Here is a 7145-nt window from a genome sequence, read left to right on the forward strand (position 1 = left end):
TGAGTTGCAAAGACAGAAGAATTTTCTGAAAATGATTCTTTTAGATCTTGTACTTTCTTTCCTTTAATAGTTTGATTACAAGGTTTAGGAGAACTTTCTTCCAAGGGAGACTAAGTGCAGTTTCTTCAGAAATGCTGTCAGTGCAGCAGCCATCTGGAGCATAGCTCTGTGCACACAGCAGTGGTTAAACTGCGCCATGAAGTTACCTGTGTTCCTGCCCTTTCCTTCCTTTAAGCTGTGATCTGAGAAATGTCTTTGTTTAAAATCCAGCAGAATTATGAGTAAAGATATTGCCCATGTGCTTGCAGTTTCTCAAAGGTCGGTCCAGCTGGCAAACTTTCCCTAGGTTAGGGATGATTAGCACCAGAAACTTTGAATTAGATTTTAGTGATTTTTAATGACTTGCAAGCTAACTGGAAAATTCAGGTATGTTTTCCTAAATTTGTGAGTTTCTAGTTATGCTGTTGTGCTTCAAATTTTAAGTTCATTAATGTTTTTCAACAAATCACTCTCACCTTCTTATGTTCTAAACATTTGTAATATGTGGTGCTGAGACACTTTTAACACATTTTACCCTGGAACTGAGGTAAGTTTAGAATTTTTCCAGGTATAGCTGAGAAAAAAAAGCACTTCCATTGAAAATGCAGTGAATTACAACAGCTCCTGATATTTAAAAAACCCCAGAAGACTGACAGAAGATCCTATCCTGAAGATCTTGTTAAGGCTCCTTAATAATTTGCCTCGTTTTTGAAAAAAGCAAAGTGCTTGACAGCTAATGGAATGACATTTAACAAAACAGTGATGGAAAGCAGCAGAGAACCTGTGAGTTTCTGAAATGCAAAATGGTGATTGCTTCTAACTACATGCTTGGCAAAACTGGAGAGTCACTCTTTTCATGGCATTTTCTAAATATGACATTGATGTAAAAATTTTAGGTACACAACTGAGTGACAGAACTTTCTTATTACAAACTTTAAGACATTTTATTGCATTTTAATTAAAGACAACCCTAAACTGCTTTTGTTCCAAAACACCAGCTCTACCAAGAGGGCAGTAGCAATGACATTTGCCAGTCCAGCAGCTTAGCTGGAAAGGTGAGGCAGCCTTGTGCTCAGTGCAGAAAGGCAGGCAAAAAAGAGGTAGCCCCTCTTTCCCCAGTACAATCTTCTAGACATAAAATCTGGAAAATTAGAAAATAATTTTCAACAGTAATGGCCATGATCATCTGTCAGAAGAAAATGCAGGTAGTTTTGCTGTGTTTAAAAGTAGCACAGTCTAGCTGTAAGGTTTTGGGGATGGTGAGGCTCTAGTTTTTAAATGAAGACAGATGTGTCATTTAAATAGTGGAAAGCATGAGGTATCGCTATGTATTTTTCTATGTATGCCAGCTGGTAATTGTTTCTGGGAGGTGAGTGGGAAAGATGTTTCTTTAGCATTGCTTGCAGAGTTATAAACTTGGAGAAATACAGGCTCAGTATAGCACTGAATGAGAACACAGACATTTGCTGTACCTGTGAGTGGTGGGTGTTCTCTCACTAACAGAAACAAGTGGCATGTTTTCACGGTTGCTTCATCTTCTTTTTTGAAAGCGCTTTCTTGGGAAATAGTGGAAAGCAGTCCGGACTGATGCATCTTTGGCATTTACAATAAAAAAGACACCAAGTGGGACAAATCCTGCATATCATCCTTGGCAAATTAATTCCTCTGTGGCTTGGCCATGCATACAAACAAGGTAAGATGTGTCCTGCTGTGTAAGCACCTTTCTTGACAGGTCAGCAGGCATTTGAATTCACCATGTACACAGGCCCTCTTACAGTTTATTCATTTTTCACTTAAAATAGACAAAACACAGCAATTCTTTCCTCATGGCCTGATGGTCTCTTGCATTCCAACAGTATTTGTTTCCTCCTCTTTGTTTCTATCTGTTAACAACTACTAAGAGGCATAAAATAGTTTACTGACAGAATTTTCTATGTATGTTATGCATTTATATGTATCTGTTGTAGGGATTGAGTTTTGCTTATGGGAAAGGCAGAAGTACTTTAGAATGACGAAAAAGAAAGCTGAGGTCTCTTGTGTGTCTCCAGATATGCTGTCTTTCAAACCTAGGTGGTGGAACTACTGCAGTTGAACGTGGTGGTGGTTGTTGAGGAGAGATAAAGACGGCTCCTTGGAAGGCCTTTAAGTGATCCTGCAGGTGTTGGTCATACTCTGTGCAGGGCGGGGCAGAAATCAAGAAGGCTTTGAAGGGACATTATAGTGCTAGAAGAAATAGTTGTTACTAGTTCATTCACATTTTCTGGAGAGAATTTGAATCCAAGCTATATAAGGTAGAAAAGAAGAGGGGGAAATTGTGGATGAAAATGAGAAATCAAGGACTTTCTGGAAAAGAAAAAGATTGTGGAATATTTTAATTGATTAGTTTGTTGAGGAGGGAGAACCAATTGGCTCACTTTTGAATCCTTTCGCTAACCATTGGTGCAGCAAGTTTTTCTTTGGCATCTGGTCAAAGACCATCACTTAATTCAGTTTCATTTATTCATTTCACATAATTATGACAGTGGATTATGATGACTTCAGAGTTCAAAGCTGCTTATTTGCTACAGTTGTCTACAAGGTTACTGTGGGGTGTACTTTCAGAGACTGAGTTTTTCTAAAAAACAGGATCACTGAGTGGAGTCAACCTGCATTTAGCAACAGAGTAATTTTTTTTTTAATTTTTTTTTCTCAGTTACTGGGTGATCACTTGTCACTACACAGAACTGGCAAGCAGGAAGACCCAAGAAAGATGGAACAAGAGGAGCAGTTAAAATCCCCAACCAGACATACCCTGCAAAGCCTGCCCAGTATGGAAGGGCACTGAGTCATGCACAGCCTTCGGCTGAGAGTTTTGGAGAACACAGCGGGAGACAGAACTACAGAGCAGCAAGCAGTAGCTGTAGACCCCACCAGGTACCTTACCTTACACAGGGAGTGATCTGTGTCTGAGTGTCTAATAGCACACTCTAATACTTGTGGAAAACGTGTTTCATTTAAAAAATTGGTTTTATTTACTCTTTAGAGAAAAGTACAAGAAACAGCACTCTATCTTCTCTGAATCCAGTAGCAGAATATTAATTGGCCTCACTGTGAACAGCATCAGGCCTTTCTGTTCAAATACTGGAATCATGCCACAAGAACATAGAAAAAGTCTATCACTGACATATTTTGTGAAGAAAGACATTCCAGTTTCTGAAGCAAGCACCTAAGCTGTCTTCTGCAAGAAGCTGAGTGATGCTCCCTGTCAGGAGTGCACCCCAGCTAAGCACTCTCACTGTAGGTAAGACCCCCAAGACTCTCTCTTTTGATGTCAGTAACTTGTGTAATGCATTGCCTTGTGCTGCTGCTTTGCCTAAGAAATGTACTATGAATATTTTGACTCATGGTGGTTAGTGTAATATTTATGCATATAATGTATCTGTGAGAGTCACCTTGAGCATGGTGCAGGCTGAAAAGAGCAGATAAACAGCATTAGTGCCTGCAATGTGTGCAGCACTCTTCCAGGTGCTTCACTGCAGTTCATCACTACCCTGTACATAGAAAAGATATAAATGGTGCAACTTCAGTCATCAGCTGGTTTCTTAATGATACCTCTAGGAAGGAGAAAGAAGTGTAATGCAGGATCTCATCTAAAACACATGCTTTTAGACTTCAGCAGCAATAAATATTCTAGAGAAATAAATAGGATCATTTAAACCGCTTGAACTCTCCTCACCTGCTTAAACAAAGCAGAAGACGGAGAAAATAGCAGACAAAACTAGTGCTGATAAATGATGCTATTATATAATGAGCAGTGCATACAGTTCTGGTCTTCAAGTGTTAACATGTTGAGGGAAGAAAGTATAGACAAGTATGGCAAGGTTGCCAAAAGTGCGGTATATGTCTGTGTGAGCAAAGACTAAATAGGCTAAGACTTTTAAACTCAGCATAAAAAGATGAATGGGAGGTATGGGTAGAAGTTACAGGGGAAGAGGGGCTGTAATTGATGTCTACAGTTCTGCAAGTGCCATAGAAATTTAGCAAGGCCTATGTTTTGTCTGCCTTTCATTAGGTGAACCTAGGAGGCATCAAATGAAATGATCAATTGGACCTTTCAAAACTAGCCAAAGCATGGAATACTTTTGTGTATCTTGTTAAATAATTTGCTACAGGGCCTTGTGAATGCCCAAATGCTGCATGGTAATCAGTTAAATATTGTTTACACAAGATTACAAAAGAAAGGGATACAACACTTTATTAAAAAAAAACAAAACAAAATCAAACAAAAAAGCCCTACAAAATCCCCACAAACCAACTGCAACCAATCAGAATACATCAAGTCCACCTCAAACTTAGGATGTCTGATTTGCAGACTCCTGCAGGAGGGGCAATACTGGGTGTCATACAGCTTTATGACTTCCTTCATGAATGCATCTTGCATAAAACATCTAATGTTCAGCTATGTTATTCTCAGGGTAGAATCCGTACTGGCTTGATCCTGTTTAGCAGAACAAAGGTTAGCACTTGTGAGACAGATGAAGCAAACAGAGACTTGCCCTTTTATACAAAAACAGGGCAAGTTTGCCTTTAGAAGTGAGGAGTTTCTTGTGTTTATAACAACTCCCTGTCCTTTGGTTGCTGCTTTTCTCCTTTTTCTTTTTTTTATTTTTTAATTTTTAACATAAAGCAGTATTTCTTCCTAGTCCACAGTACAGGAAACAGGAGATTCTTAGTGGATAAAAGCTGGGTGGTTACCTGCTGTCTTCAGCCTTGCTCTGTAATATATTGTTTGTGCAAATACTCTACCAGGGCACCTCAACAAGCTGCAGACTGGAGAAATCCTTTTATCTCATCTGTGGTTTGTAAACCACTCACTCCCACTAAGAAGCCAGACTTCATGAAAATCATCCCACTCAGATGAATAGAATGACTTGTGTAATTAACAACCTCAGGAAGAGGCAAATTCAGATACTGGCACAAAATGATTATTGCCGTTAACCACTTGTTAGATGTTGTAACCTTTTAATTTCATTTAGTTGTTTTCTTGCTGCTAGTGTTATCCTAACCACTGTGTTGTTGCAACAATTTTCCCTTATTTTTGCTGCATGTGATACAACCCCTTGCTCTCAGATTAGGCACTGACATTAAGATCATATAAATTTGACTAACAAGGACTAGAGAGGTAGTTCAGTAGCTGTCTGCAGCACACTAGTGGTGCATCTTTCCTCATCTTTGCTGCTTTTTCCAGAGCCACGACGGTGCCATTATTAGTGCTGACAAATAAAGAGGCAGGAGTATAATTGTTGTTGATGGTGGGCAAGAAAAGGCTGCTTTTCTCATTTTCAGAAGAGAGCATTTGCCAGACAGAAATACGAATTCTCTCCTGTTCCCCCAGGGACTATCAAATGTTGGACATGCAGATGCAACAGCCACACACTGTGGCGTGGGCCTGCAGGAATATATATGGCTCCTGACATGATTATCTTTTCACAAGGTATTGTTAAAGATTCTGTGAGCTAGCTATGTTTTAAGAGGGGGCCATTAAACACCATCAATAATTGGGCTTCCTTAGCCCACACATCATTAGACCAACTTGTGGAAGGATCATTCTTTTTATTTCAATGAGAGACTTCACATGAGGCAGCAGTGTGGATTTGCAGCCCAGAAAGCCAACCATATCCTAGGCTGCATCAAAAGAAGTGTGACCAGCAGGTCGAAGGAGGTGATCTTGCCCCTCTATTCTGCTCTTGTGAGACCTCACCTGGAGTATATTGTGTACAGTTCCGGTGTCCTCAACATAAAAAAGACATAGAACAGACAGAGGAGGGCCATGGGGATGATCGGGGGGGTTGGAGCACCTCCCGTATGAAGATAGGCTGAGAAAGTTGGGACTGTTCAGCCTGGAGAAGAGAAGGCTGCTTGGAGACCTCATAGCAGCCTTCCAGTATCTGAAGGGGGCCTATAAGGATGCTGGGGAGGGACTCTTCATTGGGACTGTAGTGATAGGACAAGGGGTAACGGGTTCAAACTTAAACAGGGGAAGTTTAGACTGGATATAAGGAGGAAGTTCTTTACTATGAGGGTGGTGAGGCACTGGAATGGATTGCTCAGGGAAGTTGTGAATGCTCCATCGCTGGTGGTATTCAAGGCTAGGTTGGACAGAGTCTTAGAAACATAGAATCATGGAATAGTTAGGGTTGGAAAGGACCTTAAGATCATCTGGTTCCAACCCCCCTGCCATGGGCAGGGACACCGCACACTAAACCATGTCACCCAAGGCTTGAAAACCACCAGGGATGGAGCATTCACAGCTTCCCTGGGCAACCTATTCCGGTAACTAACCACCCTCATAGTAAAAAACTTCTTTCCATAGTGAAGGACTTCTTCCTTATATCCAATCTAAACTTCCCCTGTTTAAGTTTTAACCCATTACCCCTTGTCCTATCACTACAGTCCCTAATGAAGAGTCCCTCCCCAGCATCCTTATAAGCCCCCTTCAGATACCGGAAGGCTGCTATGAGGTCTCCACACACCCTTCTCTTCTCCAGGCTGAACAGCCCCAACTTTCACAGCCTGTCTTTGTAGAGGAGGTGCTCCAGTCCCCTGATCATCCTCGTGGTCCTCCTCTGGACTTGTTCCAACAGTTCCGTGTCCTTTTTACGTTGAGAACACCAGAACTGTACACAATACTCCAGGTGAGGTCTCACGAGAGCAGAGGGGCAGGGTCACCTCCCTCGACCTGCTGATCACACTCCTTTTGATGCAGTCCAGGACATGGTTGACTTTCTGGGCTGCGAGCTCACACTGAAGCTGGCTCATGTTCATTTTCTCATCAACCAACACCCCTAAGTCCTTCTCCCCAGGGCTACTCTTGGTCTCTTCTGTGCCAAACCTGCAGCTGTGCCTGGGATTGCTCCAACCCAGGTGTAGGACCTTGCACTTGTCATGGTTAAAGTTCATGAGTTTGGCATCAGCCCAACTCCCAACCATGTCAAGGTCCATCTGGATGGCATTCCTTCCCTCCAGCTTGGGTGATATGGTTTAGTTTGAGGTGTCCCTGCCCTTCGCAGGGAGGTTGGAACTAGATGATCTTAAGGTCCTTTCCAACCCTAACTATTCTATGATTC

General features: G+C 41.6%; 1 long non-coding RNA gene across 1 annotated transcript; it reads left to right on the forward strand.

Moving 5' to 3' along the window:
* The first annotated feature begins 1455 nt into the window (after window positions 1-1455).
* LOC133263661 (uncharacterized) lies at window positions 1456-2953 on the forward strand. The gene is made up of 2 exons (XR_009741516.1): window positions 1456-1732; window positions 2732-2953. It is a non-coding gene; the product is annotated as an uncharacterized LOC133263661 (long non-coding RNA).
* Window positions 2954-7145: the final 4192 nt, after the last annotated feature.

The sequence above is a fragment of the Pezoporus flaviventris genome, unplaced genomic scaffold, assembly GCF_033815535.1.
Source record: "Pezoporus flaviventris isolate CSIRO_AGI_PZ_B2104156 unplaced genomic scaffold, CSIRO_AGI_Pfla_v1 ptg000002l, whole genome shotgun sequence".
NCBI lineage: Eukaryota > Metazoa > Chordata > Aves > Psittaciformes > Psittacidae > Pezoporus > Pezoporus flaviventris.